This window comes from Pinus tabuliformis, chromosome 3_2 (assembly GCF_031772625.1).
Source record: "Pinus tabuliformis cultivar Carrire ecotype Pingquan chromosome 3_2, CPIR1, whole genome shotgun sequence".
Classification (NCBI taxonomy): domain Eukaryota; kingdom Viridiplantae; phylum Streptophyta; class Pinopsida; order Pinales; family Pinaceae; genus Pinus; species Pinus tabuliformis.
In genome coordinates, this window is record NC_142302.1 from 41,494,765 (window position 1) to 41,514,903 (window position 20,139).

Below are 20,139 nucleotides of genomic sequence, written 5' to 3' on the forward strand. Positions count from 1 at the left end.
CAACTGACTTTAGTAATGAACACAAATTAAGGAGTAAAAAGGGGTATCACGAGACAACTAGGAGAAGAAATAGGAATCTTGTTGAGGTGAGGAAAAATATTAGTTTTAAATTTAAAATTTAAGTAAATAATTTTGGAGACCCTTTATGAGAAAGTGACACATGGGTGGATGAATAATCAAACTATTGAATTATTAAAAATAATTAATTATGCATGAAATGCCAAGTGTTACATTTGGGGACTCCTATAAAAAAAAGGGGCAGGCCATGGGAGAAAGGACTTTTTTCCCTATTGTTGGATGGATGAGACTATGTCAAAGTAGTGACTACGAGCTATAGTGAGTTTGGTGAGGTAGAGGACTTTAGAGAGGGAACTCTTGAGCAAAAGAGTGCTCTCCTCTACCAGCTATTACATTCCTCCATTGTACAACCCCATGGCAACTCAGGGATCCAAGGGGAAGGAGAGTACCCCAGGAGTAGGCTGGGAGGTCAACCAGTGGGTTATTGCATTCAGATTAAGGACGTCGACATTCACACTTGGAGGCGACCGACAACGAAGGAGGGAAAATAGCAGTAAGTCAAGTTTGAATCTCGTCTCCTGGTGAACGATACCTATGTTGTTATAGTATTCTTTTGTATGACTTCATTATGGTTTTAGTTAATAACATATAAATTAGATGATATGTTCAATAAAGTGAAATTCATGAAAGTTTTATATATTTCTTAATGAGTTTTGAGTTCCCAATGCTATTTTCTTATTGTTGTATTTTAGTATTTAAAAAAAAAAAAAAAATATATATATATATATATATATATATATATATATATATATAGGGTTGGTCCCTACACTTGGTATTAGAGCTATGTTGAACCCTTGAGACCTACGGGCCCATGCATGCATGACTAGTTTTGTTAAATATCTAGTTTTGTAATTATCTACCTATTTTGTGGTAGTTTTTTTCTTTCTTTCAACTTTTGTAATATTTTAAAGAATTGATTTTTTTTGGGGAGTGTATAAAACGAAAGTTATCCTCTTGAAATCTAGCGTATTCTACACAGTGTATTCAGGTTGATGTAGCAGCTCTTTAGAAATTTTAACAAATTGTTCAACTATTGACAAACATTTACAGCATATACGTTGTTAGATCAAAGAACAGGAAGAGAGATTAAAGTAATCAAGGAAGAGAAACTAGTGAAATGTTAGTAGCCAAAGATGAAAGCAAAAAAATAATTTAGTTTCTTCCACTTGAGCACCAAAACTTTTGTTCTAAAAGAGTGCAGTATGTATCCCTCTGACAAACAAATCGTTGGAAAGTTTATTTTTGGATTTCTTCCATTTTGATGTTGCTTCACTGTATTTTATCTCTTGTTTGATATTTTTTTGTAGATTAAGTTCGATAAATGCATAAGAAACACATTGACAAGATTTGCAAGCTAGCTATTTTTCGATGTATTCATGAAAATATTTTTAGCATCCTGAGATCATGTTTATGATACCAGAAATTGCATTGGACCTAATTCTTTTCAGGAGGACAAGGAAACAACTGATCAAATTCTGGTTGTACCGTGGAAACTACAAAGAAACTTTAGTATAAGTTTCCATAATTTTGGCTTGTTTCCACCCATTTTTTTATCAAGTTTCACATTCATTCCTCAAAATTGTTGGGATATATTTCTCTCAATATGTTATGTTTTCCATCTGGCATCTTAAGGCACGCATCCCCGCAATCCTTGTCATGGTCATCTTTCCAGATTTCCTTCCTTCCATGGTAAATATCCAACAAAAGTGAGGAGGATTCAACATTCAAGTGAACATAATTTTCTAGAAAACGTTTTTCTATCAATGTAACAATCTGCGGAAAACTTAGCCCTTTTTTCTTCTTCCACACTTGCACTCACATAGATTTCAATGTCTCCATTACTCTATACCGAGCAAACATTCTTGTCTCCACATTGTATGGCAGTAAATTTAGGTACTTGAGAACATCATCCAACGAAAGCCCCGCACTTTTAACCACAAAGTCCACACCATGCTTCATATTTTCCTTTATATGTGCGATAAGCATCGACCTCCTCCTCCAGAAATCAGAAATTTTAATTTCAGAGAAGCCTAAACTTCTCAAACACTGACGTCTTCTATCTATGGTTTCCTGTCGTAGTCCAAGGATTGACTGCAAAACGTATGCAAACATCGTTGATCCCTTCTTGAACCCCAAATCCTTGGCCCGTTTAAATGATTGGATAACTTTTTCCTCTGGGGTCGTGAGTAAAAGAGGTTGTCATGCCAGAGATCCTAACAATGCTTCGCCCTAAATGCCCAATTTTTGCAAAAGTGAACCCGCAAATTCAAGCCTCTGCTGACTCTTGTTAAAAATGCTTGCACCAGTATGAACTAGTCTAGCGATATCCTTTTACTTCATGAAAGTCTTGAAGAAGTTGACCTTATAACGTAGGTTTCTTTCTGCCCTAAGAAAGAAAAAAATGAGGGTTGGAAAGGACCACCTTTCGAAACTGGGCAGGAGTGGTCAAACCGCAACCATTTAACAACTCCAGAACTTCTTCCATATTCTAATCGATTTTCTATTAAGCAATTGATTGCAATAGATATGTTGAGAACATCTCGGTAGAATAACTGTTATTTTATGCAGTAGTGGAGCACTTCTTAGAAGAGAAATATCCTCTCCATTAAATCTTAAAACCCTGAAATTCGCTTTCTTCAGTTTTTTTTAGTGAAAGAGTTGAGCTTGATCCCACCCAAGTTTTTTCCTTGTTTCTTCGGATGCTTGTTTTCCATGGAGGGTTCTTCAAGGTTGGAAAAACTATTAACTTGCATGGAGAGTTCTTCGGGAGTAAAAAACAATTTTGGCCAAGTCGCTTAAAATCATAGCTCCTAGAGCGCTCAACACACTGCTTCGAAGCTTGAAATACAAGAATTCTTTTTGAAAGCTCACATATTGTGTCGCATTCTAGGCGAAATTAAACATAAATACAAAATTAAATGCGTCTTTAAAGAAGAAATAGATCTCAAGTTCAATTTTCCTCGTAGTCACCTCCAATTATAGCGCCTCGTGCAATCTAAGCACTGTTCTGGATCATTAACTTAACAAAACTACAAATGCATCCATATTGTGCCATAATTCAGGTAAAACAAGCCATGAAAATAAAATATAATGTGCCTCTGAAAAGGAAACGCAAGATCCACAAAATAATATTTTTTATTTTGTGTAGCCATCACACTATTATGGAGAATGCCGCAGACCATTTTTGCTGGTCACTAGGGTTTTGAAAAGCAGCAAATGCACTTCAAAAAAAAAAACAAAAAATTTAAAAGCGGACATCAAATTTGTTTGCGGGTCTAGCGAGAGGGTTTTTGAATTTTTCTCAAGAAATTTTCGTTGGGTTTCATTTGAGGTTTGGTAGGTTTCTGCTTCAGATCTTATCCCTTCTGGCAGCCGCATATGTTGGAAGCTTGTTCAAAAAAAATATGGCAGGGTTTTAATAGAATCCTGGTGGCTCGAAATTATTTTTAAGGGTTTAATTTGGAGGGTTGTTAGCATTTCTATTTTCTTTCAAGCTTTTTATTTTTCCTTTGATTTTAAATACTAACCCTTCTTCTTTTTCAGAGATTTTCGATTTTTTTGGGTTACATTTAAGCCTTTAACATTAAGGGACTCATCGTTAAAATTTCTGAATCAATTTCTAAGTTTAACTTTGAGTTGTCCATAAGCATCAGAGAGTTTCTTTCCTAATTTTAAAATTGAAATTTTTCAAGGTTTTATCACTTGTTTTGGCATTGGAACAATCACAAATTTACTGCAATTAATTTTAGGCCTTAACTTAGCATTTTGAAGAATTTTATCATTGTTTTTTAGGTTTGGTCACGCAAGGGTTTCTTGGTGCTCTTGTTTGAATAGAAAGTAAAGAGGATTCTATTTTTTCTAAACATAACATTGTTGCCTCTAATAAAAAAAATCAGCCTTGACTGAAATTTCATATTGTCTGAACAATAATTTCTCCACCTACATATAGTCCCTCGTTAAAAATCAGAGTTACAGTGGCTAAGGCATGACATTGAACTAATCCGAAAAATTATTCTGGAAATTTCATAATAACCACCATTTCACTCTGGCATGAGCTTGTCTTGTTTATATGCTCAATTACACGTTGTGTTACATTAGTTATATGGTACTATGATACTCTATATATAGCTTTATTTTACACATTATCAGCATTTTGTACACATCATTATAGGGGAGGTAGTATTTGGACTTATTTCAAAGAGTGTAAGTTATGTTACATTTTAATATCATAATAAATTATATGTTAATTTGTGATGATATATGTATGTGTTAATGTTAATGATTATATATAAAAGTTTTAAATTTAATTTATGTTTTAAATGTTAATTTAATTGTGTTTGTTAAGCTCATAAAATCATAAAATTTTAGAAACATATTTTCTCTCTTTTTACTAAGGACATTCTCAGTTTATGTTATGATAATGCTACCAAACACCTCTACCATTTACATGACATAATGTAATCTAAGCATACTATTTGAGTAGATTGATGGTATTCTTTTGATTAAATCTTATAGGAATGTTTGAAATTGATAGGCAAATTATATAATCAAGAACTTATAAATGCATAAATTGTTCCTTTGGAAGTATATAAACATAACAGTAAATTATAAAACCACCCAGGTTGGTTATGATTTTATCTAATTTTTATTTATTTATTTATATCTTATAAGGAAAAATCGTGTTAAATTGTGGCAGGATTCATTGGTAAACCATGGTTAGAAGAGGTACAAGAAGAAGTGGGGAAACTAAAGGGCGCAACATGGCACCACGACAACAACTCACTCCTACCTCCCCACCCAATGATAGGGAAAACATCTCAACACCAGAACATATACCCACTGGAGAAGTGTTGAACTTAATGAGATCATTTCAGCACATGTCTGAAGCATTAATCAATTGTTTGGAATGGGAGCATGGAGGACCTGTCATACAAAACGAAGTACCCCAAAACATTACAAGTAATGATGTACGTCGAGATTTAGAAAAAGTAAAATTTCCAGAGTTTTGGGGGTCCACGGATGGTCAATCTGCAGAAGCATGGTTAGAAAACATGGCCATGTGCTTTACCCTGAGAGATTACACCTCAAATATGAAGGCCAAGATGGGTATATTCCAGCTAAAGGGAAATACACTACTTTGGTGGAAGACATTATTAACCCAATTGGGGATGGATATATATCAACAGTAACTTGGGAACTATTTGAAGAAAAATTTAGAGAACGTTACCTGTCAAAGGAGTTCCTTGAGAGGAACCTAAATGAATTCAATGCATTAAAGCAAGGGAGTCGCTCACTACTAGAGTATGAGGCTCGTTTCATGGAATTACTCTATTATGCCCCTCCCTTAAACACAAAAAAGCTCAAAGTGAACAAATTTGTGTATGGATTAAATGTTAACATTTGGGACAAGGTTAGAATCTTAATTCCTCGCACCTTGCACAAGGCAATTCAGCGAGCAATCATTGCAGAGGAGGAGATCATGAGAAATGGACCTAATAAGTCAACAAGGCCCACAGGATCAGGAGTACCAAGTGGAAACAGTATGGAACGTAAAAATTTGCGAAGGGGTCTTGTGCTAAATCATCAAAAGTGTTCAACAGGAAATAAAAGAACACCATACAGGCATCCAACTCAGCATTCGCATAGGGCACCTCAACAAACTCGTCAACCACAATAGCATCGGCCTATGCGACAGCACCAAGTCACACCTCCTCAGCACCAATCCCAACAGTGTAGCCCTTTCCAGCAGAGTTACAGGCCAACTCCCGGTTCAGTTGGTAGTAGGAGCCAAGCTCCTAAGAGGGGGTGTTGGACTTGTGGACGTCCTCACTATGAGAGGGATTTCCCTCAAAAGACAAGTAATACCAACTCAACTAAGAATGAAACTACGGTGGGGAATCTGGGGAAGGTTCATCGCATCCATGCAGCAGTGAAAAATCGCCAGCTCGAACACCAGTCCACTGTGTTGGAAACCTCAGGTAATATTGATGGTATGAGTTTTGTCATTTTAATAGACCCAGGAGCCAGTGATTCCTTTATTTTTCTAAATGCATTATCAAAGATTAAACATAAATCAATTTCACAATATGAATTTAGACATGTAGAAATGGCATGTGGTATGAAAATAAATGTAGGAAGGATGGTAAAGGAAATGGAGGTGGACCTGGGTGTATGTAATACCAAGGTCTCCTTGTACTCTACAATTTTAGGAGTCTATGATGTAGTTATAGGAATGGATTGGTTGGAACGACATGCGACACTCTTAGATTGCAAAGACAAGATTCTACATTTCACAGACGATGACGGCCAAAGAAAATCATTAAGGGGAAAGAACCGAGGGGTGTCCCTGAGGTTCATCGTTCCATACAACTAATGAAATATAGGCGAAAGGGATGTCAAATGTTCTCAGTTTTAGCTCTAAATGATAAGGGTGATTCTGAAAACCTTGATAAACATCTATTTCTTGTTGAACTTAAGGATGTATTTCCTGAAGAACTACCCGGTCTACCCCCAAAAAGGGAAATTGATTTCACCCTCGACCTTTAACCAGGCACTGAGCCTATTGCAAAGGCACCCTATCGTATGTTGGCTCTAGAGCTAAAGAAATTGTAGCTCCAATTAAAGGAACTATTGGACTTGGGGTTCATACGACCTAGCATGTCTCCGTGGGGAGCCCCTGTGATTTAAGTTAAGAAGAATGATGGGTCTTGGCGATTGTGCATTGACTACCGCTAGTTGAATAAAGTGACGATAAAAAATCAATATCCTCTCCCAAGGGTAGATCACTTGTTTTTTCAAATGAGGGAGGCGACTGTCTTTTCAAAGATAGATCTGAGGCCAGGATATCATTAATTGAGAATCAAGGAAGAAGATATCACGAAGATAGCCTTTAAGACAAGATTTTGGCATTATCAATTTGTAGTTTTACCCTTTGGACTGACAAATGCCCCAGGTGTTTTCATGAGTTTGATGAACGGAATATTTTGGGATTACTTAGACAAGTTTTTACAAGTCTTTATCGATGACATTTTGATCTACTCAAAGACCCCAGAAAAGTGTGACGAACACTTGAGGATAGGTCTACAATGTCTTAGAGAAAACCAATTATTCAGGAAGTTGTCAAAGTATTCCTTTTACCAAACCAAGATTCATTATCTTGGGCACATATCTTTGGGGATGGTATCACAGTAGACCCAGTAAAGATCGAGGCCATCATGGAATGGCCAACACCAACCAATGTTCATGAAATACTTAGTTTCATGGGCATGGCAGGGTATTATCATAGATTTGTCGAAGGGTTTTCAAAGATAGCAAGCCCCATTATTGAGCTCCAAAGAATGAACAAGAAATTCATTTGGACTAAAAACTGTGAAGATGCATTCCAAAGGTTAAAGTTGTTATTAACGACAGCGCCAATTTTGAAGGTGTCGGATATGGAACAAGAATTTTTTGTTTGCATTGATGCTTCTAAGGAAGGGTTGGGTTGTGTGTTGATGCAAGAAGGAAGACTAATAGCTTATGCATCAAGGAAACTTAGAACCCACAAAGAAAACTACGCAACCCATGATCTCGAAATGGCAGCAATTGTTCATGCACTAAAGATTTGGAGACACTACCTTCTAGGAAGGAAGTTTGATCTTAGGACTAACTATTGTAGGCTACAGGCCATATTCACTCAAGACCACTTAAATGCAAGACAAAGACGATGGTTTGAGCTAATTAGTGAATATGATTTTGATATCACTTACATAAAATGAATGGTAAATAGGGTGGTTGATGCTTTAAGTATGAGGCCTTGGATATTTTCAATGATTCCCTTAAAGACAAATTTGAGGGAGAAATTTCTTGATTTACAATTTAAAGACACCTGGTATGAAGAGGTTAGAAAAATTTTGAGGGAGGATGAAATGAGGGTCCCAAAATATGAAGAATACTCCCTTGCAAATGATGGGCTACTACGATTTTGGGGAAGGATATATGTACCACCGAATGAAGATATACGCCAATTAATCTTGAATGAAGCACATCGCTCAGTATACATGGCACACCCTGGTGTTAAGAAGATGACTGCAGACCTGAAACCACTCTTCTTTTGGAAAGGGATGAAGAAGGACATCGTGAACTTTGTAGAAAGATGCTTAGAGTGTCAACAAGTAAAAGCTGAGCACAGACATCTAACAGGGTTATTGCAACCCCATGAGATACCAAAATCTAAATTGGAATTTATATCAATGGACTTCATTGTGGGACTACCAATGACCTCAAGAAGACATGATTCCATATTTGTAGTGGTGGACATGTTGACGAAGAGCGCCCATTTCATACAATTTAAGACTACATATAAGGCACAAGAAATAGCCAGAGTTTTTGTTGATGAGATTATGAGATTGCATGGAGTGCCTAGGAAGATCATATCTGATAGAGGAGCAGTGTTTACAAGAAGGTTTTGGACCAGCTTCCAAGAAGCCTTGGGAACCGAGTTAAACTTCAACACTGCTTATCACCCTAAGACAGATGGGCAGACAGAGAGGACTAATCAAATCCTCAAAGACATGTTTTGAATGTATGTGATGGACCAAAAAAAGAGATGGGAGGAGTTTTTACCCTTCGTGCAATTTTCTTACAATAATAGTTACCAGAGTTCCATCAAGATGGTGTCATTTGAGTTCTTATACAGAAAACCTTGTAGAACACCTCTCGGTTGGGACCAACTAGAGGACCAGAAGTGGTGCAAGTTATGGAAGAACAAATGACTATGATTAGAGGAAGGCTAAAAGAAGCATAAGATCGACAAAAGAGCTATGTTGATGCTCATCAAGTAGACCGAAGTTATGAAGTGGGAGATAGGGTGTTCCTTAGATTAAGGCCCCAAAAAAGCTCTATAAGATTTGGAAAGGGAGAAAAATTGTCTCCACAATTTGTGGTACCTTTTGAAATCTTAGAAAAGAAAGGGTCGGTGGAATATAGGCTTTCCTTACCTCCATCTTTAGCACATATGCATGATGTGTTTCATGTTTCTACTTTGCATCATTAAATTTCAGATCCTTCGCATGTTATTGACTTTGGTCATTTGCAGGTTTCGGACGAGGGAACAGTGATGGCTGAAAAAGTTCGCATACTGGACCAGCGAACTTTGCAGCTTAGACGATGGTTAGTGGACCAGGTTAAGGTCCAATGGGACAAATGTAGTCCCAATTCAACTACTTGGGAGAATGCCGAGGAGATGCATCACAGTTTTCCTTACCTATTCCAAGGACTTCGAGACGAAGTCTAGTATTAAGAGGGGTTGTATGTAGTGCCCTGCTCTAGTCGACTGACAATGATATGACATTAACATTTATTTAGCCCTAAGGCCCACACTTTATTCTTTTAGGACCTCAGGTTAAGGATCCGGACACATGACTCTATTATTAGTGGTTGTGATGTTTATGTATGTTCTCCATTGATATTGTGATGAAGATAGCATTAATGGTTATGTATGTTATCTATTGGTATTATGATGATTGTAACATTAATGGTTATGCATGTTCTCTATTGATATTACGATGATTGTAGAATAAATGGTTATGTTTGGTCTCTATTGAATTTATGATGATGATAGCAGTAAAAGATATATATGCTCTCTATTGATATCACGATGATGATAGATTTGAAGGATAGGTATGTTTTCTATTGATGTTATGATGTTGATAGCTTTGATGGATACGTATGTTTCCATTTGATGTTATGATGATGATAGCCATGATGGATGTGTCCCCTATGTTACCTACTTGCATTAGTTCTGGTTCACAATGAACGATGATGTGAATGACTAGGTGATGTTGATGATGCTATTAGGACAATGACTAACACTGAGAAACTGTGTTACTAAAGATTATTGAGTATGGCAGGAAACCACCAGAGGCACTCACATATGACGAGTTGACGACACTTGGTTTGATGAAAATTTATATTATTTTATCTTTGAAATTCTAAGTCAATTTTGAAACCTGTTATATATGTTTATCTATATTTTGATGATATGTTAGTGGTTGCAGGCACATATTAGTTGCTTGACCGAATGACTCACATATGGGTGATGGGGTTGTACAATTGGATGGAACTACATGGGAGGGGTCGGCTAGTATCCCTGATCTCACCCACTAGCACTCCCACCATGACTTAGGTTAGAAAGGTTGAAACACCTTCGCCTTGAAGATCACGATGTCATGAGGGCAGATCCCAAAGTTGGGTCGTTCATGAGGATTTTACCGGGGGACGCGCATCAAGGCAGATTCCTTGATCCCCGACACCATTAGTCTCACTATAGCAGGCAACATAAGAGATGATAGTGGTCTTTGTCGTTGCACCTATACTTTCCCCTCGTAGCCATTGAATGATTGAAGGGCAAGTGGCGTGGCACCCTTGGAACTTAAAGGGAATTTCTTGAAGGGCACGACCAACTTGGCACCCTTGGCATCACAAATAAACTGTTAGGCGTGACACCCTTCGAACTTCAAGGGAAGTTCTTGAAGGGCACAACCAAACTTGACACCCTTAGAATCATTAAAAATAAATATAATAAAGATATGAAAACCAGGTAAATTCACATCAAAGGTAAATGATGTTAGAAACCGAGGTAATTAAATCAAGAATAAAACTTGGGTTAAGAGGATCATAGGAAGAAATAAAATATTTTACCTTAAAAACTCTACCTTTCCCATGTTGGAAAATATTAGGTATATAATGTAATTTAATTAGGTGAAAAGGGTAAAGAGGGACATAAATGTAAGGATAAATATTAATCCTAAAATAGTTAAACCTAATAAAGAGAAGATGATGGTGAAGTAAAAGAAGATTAATAAATTAAATCTTAGAGAAATTTAGAGAGCCTCCATGTGGCAATAACCAACATAAGAATATCCATCTAAGAGATAACTTGAGTTAAATTAGGGAGTAGATAGGGGATCAAATCTTGACTTATCAATTGACTTTAGTAATGAACACAAATTAAGGAGTAAAAAGGGGGATCAAGAGACAACTAGGAGAAGAAATAGGAATCTTGTTGAGGTGAGGAAAAATATTAGTTTTAAATTAAAATTTAAGTAAATAATTTTGGAGACCCTTGATGAGAAAGTGACACATGGGTGGGTGAATAATCAAACTATTGAATTATCAAAAATAATTAATTATGCATGAAATGCCAAGTGTCACCTATGAGGACTCCTATAAAAGAAGGGGCGGGCCATGGGAGAAGGGACTTTTTTCTCTATTGTTGGATGGATGAGACTATGTCACAGTAGTGACTACAAGCTATAGTGAGTTTGGTGAGGTAGAGTACTTTAGAGAGGGGACTCTTGAGCCAAAGATTGCTCTCCTCTACCAGATATTACATTCCTCCATTGTACAACCCCATTGCAGCTCGGGGGTCCACAGGGAAGGAGAGTACCCAAGGAGTAGGCTGGGAGGTCAACTAATGGTTATTGCATTCGGATTAAGCACGTCGACATTCACACTTGGAGGCGACCGACAACGAAGGAAGGAAAATAGCGGTAAGTCAAGTTTGAATCGCATCTTCTGGTGAACGGTACCTATGTTGTTATAGTATTCTTTTGTATAGCTTCATTATGGTTTTAGTTAATAACATGTAAATTAGATGGTATGTTCAATAAAGTCAAATTCAGAAAAGTTTTATATATTTCTTAATGAGTTTTGAGTTCCCAATGCTATTTTCTTATTGTTGTATTTTAGTATTTAAAAAAATATATATATAGGGTTGGTCCCTACACTTGGTATTAGAGCTATGTTGAACCCTTGAGACCTATGGGCCCATCCATGCATGACTAGTTTTGTTAGATATCTAGTCTTGTGGTTATCTACCTATTTTATGGTATTTTTTTTCTTTCAACTTTTGTAATATTTTTAAGAATTGATTTTTTTTGGGAGTGTATAAACCGAAAGTTATCCTCTTGAAATCTCGTTAGTGTATTCTACATTGTGTATTCAGGTCGATGCATTTCCCTCTTAATGAGTTTTGAGTTCCAAATGCTATTTTCTTATGGTTGTATTTTAGTATTTTTTTTATTTTTTTAAATAAGATTGGTCCCTACATTTCCCAACTAGGAATATTCTTTCTACCACTTACTACATCTTGCAAACTATGCCAAGACTTATGGAGTCACAGAAGTGCAAAAATCACAAGGTCTTTTTCTGCTACTGTCTCGTCCACACCACCTAGCTCATCTTGAACTTGAGTAAACTTTGAAAGATATATGATGATGGGCTATCCTTTGTTCATCTAGATACTTCTTAGCTTCTCCTTGAGAACAATCTTCCTGGAATCACTGAAACCCTAATACAAATATAATATGGATTTAAACATCTCATATGTTGTCTTCTTCTCATGAAGATGAGATAATATGTTCCTTGATCCCCTCAATAATTATCCTTCTCGCCTTGGTGTCATTCTTGTTAAGTTGGGCCAACTATTGGGGATCTATAGGTGGCATTATTTTTTGCTTCACAAAATTTAGAACCCCACTATCTTCCAACACCACTTGTTGAAAATGCAACAAGATGATGGAGCTTAGTGGAAAGGAGTCGCCTTCACTAAGTGGGCCCACGGGCTATTTTTGGCGGAAAGTCTATTTTTAGACTATGTCTATTTTTAGACATATGGATCATGGTGAGTTGCAGAATGTTATTTGTGGATGATTGGTCATGTTGGTAAAAATAGATAGACTTCTATTTTTAGACATATGGGTGGAGTCTATTTTTAGACTACCAGGCTAAAAATAGAACAATCGAATATTATTAGCTCATAATAATATTTGGACTATAAACATTATCTTATCCTCTTGGAGCACTTCAGTTCGAGCTACAGATGTGGCACATGCAGCTGTCAGAAGGAAATACGCTTTTCTTGTGGGTCAGTTGAGCTACTGCATGGTGGACTTCAGTTAGAACTCATGTGGTTGAGTTTTGGTGGAGTTGATTGAGGAGTTGATAGAGTTGTGTTCAGTTTGACTTGGTTAAACTAGTTGTATTTAGTCTAACTGCAGGATACACTAGTGATGAGTGATGTGAATTAATTGTTAATTAATTCACTAATTATTAACTCATAAAACAACTAAATAATACATCAGTTAACTCAGTGCATGGACAGTTCAGTGGAGATAGGTATTAGAGGTTGAGAGTGCTATCAGTTGTGACTATAGTTTTGCATGATATTTTGCACATGCATGGATTGAGTATTGCCAATGAGGATTGCGCGGTTCAGCCAAGGGAAATACGATTTTGGTTCAGCCATTCATCATTATTCTCATGCAGTATTGCACAATGGAGGCACACAGACAGTGGAGGAGATTTGAACTTGTGATTGATTCAGATCTGAGCTAGTTTTGTGTGTAACAGGTGGAGATAGTACTGAGTACTTGTGAGGAGTATTGTACTATGTATTGTTACGTGTTCTCAATCATTATAATATACAGATAGTGTGGGGTTTTCAGCTGTATGCTTTCCCCGGGTTACATACTGTGTTAATGTGCGCATGCGATTGATGTTTCATTGTTTTTAATGCTGCAAAATTGATGATCAACGTAGAGGAGGTTATGTATTATGCATGTATTCCGCAATAGTGTATAATCGGGATAATCTCTGTGAATAAGTGTCATATTCTTCAAAATTTCTAAATGGTATCGAAGCAATTGATCATCAGATCTATTATTCAGAAAGTGTTTACATTTTATTTCTTCAGGCATAGTCTATAATCGAGCCAGGTAGCCTCTGGATTCATCTTTCCTTTGGAAGGTGAGATATCCGGTAAAATCCCATACGGTCAATCTTTGTACGAGAAATACTTTGTTCTCACGAATTTTAGATCAGAGGCGGTTGAGTTTTGAGCTGGTGGAATTCGAATTTGCAGCAGTGTTTTCTTGGTGTCAAAGTTGAAATGTCTTTCAACGGATTGCGATTGGAGTATGCTCTTGAGGGCAACTCGAATTATATTGCATGGAAAGACAGGATGGAGGCGGTGTTAGATGACAATGGGCTGAAGGAGTTCATAGAGGCTGAGGTCCCAAAGCCTACTGATGCTGCTAAAGTTGTGGCTTGGCAAAAGAAGACAGCAAAGTGTCGAAGGATTTTGTTGGAGGGCGTGAAGGATCACATTGTATCCAGCTTGCATGGAAAGGTTTCTCCATACTTGATGTGGAAAGCGTTGACAAATCTATTCCAAAGCAAGAGTGAACAGAAGAAGTTGGTGCTCAAGGATAAACTCAGGAACATTAAGTGTGAGAATGGAGACAGTATGCCCAGGTATCTCACGAAGTTCACCCAATGCCGAGATGAGCTGGGAAGTGTGGGGGTGACTATCGATGATGATGACTTGGTGAGCTTGGCTCTCCTTGGTCTTTCAAAGAGTTGGCATTCCTATCAGGACTCTGTCAATGGTCGGGAGAAATTTCCAGGTTAGGAGAGACTTTGGTCGGATCTTGTGCAATAGAAGATCAGGCGGAATAACAGGGACGGATCTTCATCAAAGGCACCTTTTAAAAGATGAAGAAAATTGCGCTATGGCTGCCAAAGCAAAGAAGGGGAAGGAGAAGGGTTCTCTTTCCGAATCCAGTTCTTCCAATGATGGGAAGAAGGTTGACAAATCGAAAGTGCGATGCTTTCGTTGTCATGAGGTGGGCCATTATGCTGTAAATTGTCCACGGAGGAAATCCAAGAAGGGATCCGGGGAAGGATCTGAAGGTGAGGCACTTGCTTCACAGTTCGAGTTGGATTTCACACTCTTCACATGCATGGTTTCATCCATGGTGGGAAGTGGTTGGTTTCTTGACAGTGGAGCTTCTTTCCACATGACCGGTGACAAAAGTTTGTTCAGTACTTTGGAGGAGAAAGATCTTCAGATACTCATAACGATGGGTAATGATGATAAGTAGTGTCTCAGGTGTAGGCACGGTTATTTTTCAGAGGGAGCATGGAGCTCGCCTTACCTTGACCGATGTCAAGTATGTACCAGGACTGGAGAGAAACTTGGTGTCGATCGCAATGCTGGAAGACAGAGGCTATGGTGTAGTCTTCAGTAAGGGAAAGGTTTTCCTTAGACACATCATCACTAGACAGGTGAAGCAGATTGGTTCACAGGTCAAGAACCTGTATGATCTTGAGGTTCAAGATGCATGCAAAGCCTTGAGCAGCGAGGCAACTGATGGAGACTTGGTGGTTGAGAGGGAGCGTATATTACCTCTCAACATGCAGAGCCAGAAGAAGTCTCAGACGATTGTGGAGGAGCCACGATTGGTACAACAGCTTTAGGAGGTTGTGGAGTAGCCACAATAAGGGAAGTTGAGAGGAGATCGAGTAGAGACATCTACTCATGCAGAGACCTCCAGTAGGGGGAAACTTCGAGCCAGGTGGGCAGAGGGATCACATGCAGCCATACCTCCAGGTAGGAGGTGGGGCGATATAGAGTGATCGTCCCAAGGAGGAGGGGCAGGATCCTTGAGGTACCCAACCTCTTGGATGAGACCTTGCTACGAGAGCCCTGATGTAGAGTAGCAGGAACTGACTAATTGGGTAGAGACAGATGCAGATGGAGCGGCAGAGAGAGCGACAGTGTAGGGAATCCCAGGACAGCGCATAGCTAGCAGGCTGCAGCAATGCGAGAGGCACAAGTGTTTTGCACAGTGCTAGGTGGCACAGAGAAGTGTGCAATGGTACGATATGCATGGAGATGTTGCAGTAGCGCAGATGTCAGAGAGGGAGCACTTGTCAATAGCAGGTAGAGCTTCAGCATCAGAGTATGTTCCTAGCCCAACAGAGTGGTCAGTTGGGAGTGTTTTTGTTCCAAGTGTTGTTGGAGCAAGTGGACCAGGAAAATGTATTGCATGCAGAACAATCCAGAGTTGCAGGATAGGGGTTGCAGATAATCCATATCTTATTAAGAGGGAGTGTTGAAAATGCAACAAGATGATGGAGCTTAGTGGAAAGGAGTCGCCTTCACTAAGTGGGCCCGCAGGCTATTTTTGGCGTAAAGTCTATTTTTAGACTATGTTTATTTTTAGACATATGGATCATGGTCTATGAGTTGCATAATGCTATTTGTGGATGATTGGTCATGTTGGTAAAAATAGATGGACTTCTATTTTTAGACATATGGGTGGAGTCTATTTTTAGACTACCAGGCTAAAAATAGAACAATCGAATATTATTAACTCATAATAATATTTGGACTATAAACATTATCTTATCCTCTTGGAGCACTTCAGTTCGAGCTACAGATGTGGCACATGCAGCTGTCAGAAGGAAATACGCTTTTCTTGTGGGTCAGTTGAGCTATTGCATGGTGGACTTCAGTTAGAACTCATGTGGTTGAGTTTTGGTGGAGTTGATTGAGGAGTTGATGGAGTTGTGTTCAGTTTGACTTGGTTAAACTAGTTGTATTTAGTCTAACTGCAGAATACACTGGTGATGAATGATGTGAATTAATTGTTAATTAATTCACTAATTATTAACTCATAAAGCAACTAGATAATACATCAGTTAACTCAATGCATAGACAGTTCAGTGGAGACAGGTGTTAGAGGTTGAGATTGCTATCAGTTGTGACTATAGTTGTGCATGAGATTTTGCACATGCATGGATTCAGTATTGCCAATGAGGATTGTGTGGTTCAGCCAAGGGAAATACGAGTTTGGTTCAGCCATTCGTCATTATTCTCATGCAGGATTGCGTAGTGGAGGCAGGCAGACAGTGGAGGAGATTTGAACCTGTGATTGATTCAGATCTGAGCTAGTTTTGTGTGTAACAAGTGGAGATAGTACTGAGTACTTGTGAGGAGTATTGTACTATGTATTGTTACATGTTCTCAATCATTATAATATACAGATAGTGTGGGGTTTTCAGTTGTATGCTTTCCCCAAGTTACATACTGTGTTAATGTGCGCATGCGATTGATGTTTCATTGTTTTTAATGCTGCAAAATTGATGATCAACATAGAGGAGGTTATGTATTATGCATGTATTCCGCAATAGTGTATAATCGGGATAATCTCTGTGAATAAGTGTCATATTATTCAAAATTCCTACACCACTGATATTTGCTCCTTCCATGCACATAAATTTGAGTTTCCTTCTAAACTGTGATCCAACCTTAGTCCTTGGAATGCCATACTGATATCCAAAGAACTGCTCTGCTCTCTACTCCTCATTGATATGCGCTCTTCACTAACTGGTAAATCTAGTGTTGGTCTTTACATTGATCTCTTCTCTGATACCATGTTAAACTTCCATGAAATTCTGCAACTACCTAGATGAATAACTAAAACTAAAACTAGTTTACTTTCCCCAAGATACAGATTTTCTTAACAATTCATATGCAGCATAATAAAAACACAAAGATAAAAACACATCACACAAATTGACACACTTTTCTCAGGAAACCTAATAGGGAAAACCTGCTTCCTCGATGTGGCTAATTTATTGATTATTTAGAGCAATTGAATTTGTTACAAAGCATTTTGCCTCTCTTGAGAAAGTGTTATGCTTCTCACTCAAATCTCAATTGATACAATTGATCTTTGCCTTCCTTGATCACTACTTGATCTTTATTCATGCACACAATTGATCCTCTACTTCCTTCTTGACTTACTCAGCAAACCTTGTTGTCTTGCTTCAATTTTGCTCCTCCTCCCTTGTGCACTTGGCCTTCTTATTCCTTGCGTTGATCCCCTATTTCCTAGTGCACTTTTGACCCTATTTCTTAGCGTACTTGAGCTCCTATTTTTTAGGACCCCATCTCCACACAAGCAATTATCTTAGATCCTAGCGCATGTGTGGCTCCTGTTCTTTAGGACACAATTCATGCGCTCCATAATCAAGGCTCTCTCTCACAATCTTGTGAGCTATGTCTTGTCACAAACCTTTATGCACTAAAAAAGTGCATTTACTTATGTCTTCGTCCTTCCTTTATAGAGTCAATCCATGCTAAATTGGACTAATTCAAATTTAGAACTCGAGCTTTGATAGCAAGTTAATTGAGTGTTACTCACCCTCCTTCAAATCATCACATGAGTTGTTAACTTGTGCTCTCTCCAATCAACACTAGAGATCTAACTCACTCTTCCTTCAATCAAGACTAAAGACCAACTCGCTCTAACTGAACTTCTAACTGCCACCTCGTTCTGTAGTCAGATTGATGAAGGCTTCAACTTAACTAAAACTCCAACTCTACACATGCTAACTTGATTATTATTCCAATAACATGCAAATAACTCATCCTAACAGAAGTCTAACTCATGAGGACAATTCGAGGTCCGCACTAGCCAAGGCACAAGGCAAAAGACCTTGCTCACTACATTTTCAACAAACAATTGTTATCCTCCCCACTCAAATTCAATTCTCATAAGTGACATATTCGTGAGACATATTAAGCATGATAACAAATATATTGTTGTAATGAAACCTGGTGCAATAATTGTAAATATCTCATTTTTTTAATCTATATTTATTCTTAGTAACTTTAACCTAATATAAATTATATTTAGATAAATTCAAATCATAATATTTAATATTTTTCCCTCTATAAATATTTAATAAATTTAGAACCATAAAAATAAAATTTATACTAAACATCTATATTACTTTTTCAGTAAAATGAGCCTCAAATTCTTTCATTAAAATGAGCCTCACATTCTTCCCATATCCATCACTTCTGTAGTTATTATCTAAAAACCAAATTAAATTAACTTATATTAAAGAAACTTGTTAATTTTAGATTTAAGTTATTAATCAAACTTCCCTAACCAACCCAACATAAATATTTCATCAAAATAAAATTATACCCAACCTAAATCCAAACACATTATTTTCAAATTGAAAAAATATACTAAATACGAAATTAGAAACGATGGCCATCCATGAAATACCAAACACAAGAATTGGATATAAGTAACAATGCAATTTTATAAGAATCACAATTCATGCAAAGGTTGTTTAAACAATTTATCAAATTAGAAATGTTGGTCATGAAAACCCAATCATAGGAATTGCATATAAGGAACCAAATAACTTTCCAATTATCTATAACTCAAGTTTTGGTAAAGGTGGTTTAGAGTATTTTTTAATATAGCATTATTGTGTCAATAAGTTATTTTAATTCTAGTATAGATGAGATATTGTAATGTCTTATTATGTTGTGTTATATAATCATTTTGACTAAGTCAAATAAAAATATAGAATTAATTATTTATGGTTGGCAGTGTTTGGGCTCTAGGTTTTGACGACCTGTGGTTTTTTCCATGGTGAAGCCTATTTAAAGGCTTGAGGAAATTCATTATGGAATGAAAGAGTGTCAACTTAGATCCATCTTAACTCCAAAATTTATCCCTCTTGACACTTGGTGGATCCAGATTTAAGATGGATCTACGCTAGTAGACCAAATAAAGCAATGCACTCCTTTACAGTGCGTGCCAATTAAACTTCATGAGTACAATCATTATTATGATGACAAGCCACTAAGGTATAGTATCCTTCCACTTGACATTCATTCAAGATACAAGAACATGTAAACATATGTGAAGGATTTATTGCATAAGTACCCATATGGTGATGGATTTAGTGCCTCTTCGCTCTATGGATTGTCATTCAACGTAAGGGGGAATCAACTACAACACTCTCATGGAGAGAAACTCAAATGACAAGCACTCCACTAAGCCCAATGGTAAGGAAAGAGGCCTAAAATTGGCATTATCGCACTTGGTTTACCCAGCTCTATAGGCTTTTGTGGTTGTCGTGGCTTTTACCAAAAATGCCATTGGCCTATTTTCTAGCTGATGTTGAATCTCTCTTTGTTATCTATTGGTGGCTCCATATTTGGGTCAGTGACTATATTGTCATTCCTAAGGAGCTATTGGGTTCAACTGTATTTCACCTAAAAAAAAAAAATCCCTTCCCTATCCATGGTGCATTAGGGGAAATTTTATGTCTAAAATGGGCTTTCTAAGGAAATTATAAAATAATAGTGGAAATAATAAAATAAGATTAGATTACATCATCAAATTTTAGAGGGAAAAAAAG

The 20,139-nt window shown here is 37.4% G+C and overlaps 1 pseudogene; it reads right to left on the reverse strand.

Moving 5' to 3' along the window:
- Positions 1-1,644: 1,644 nt before the first annotated feature.
- Positions 1,645-2,563, reverse strand: LOC149179721 (uncharacterized; annotated as a pseudogene).
- Positions 2,564-20,139: the final 17,576 nt, after the last annotated feature.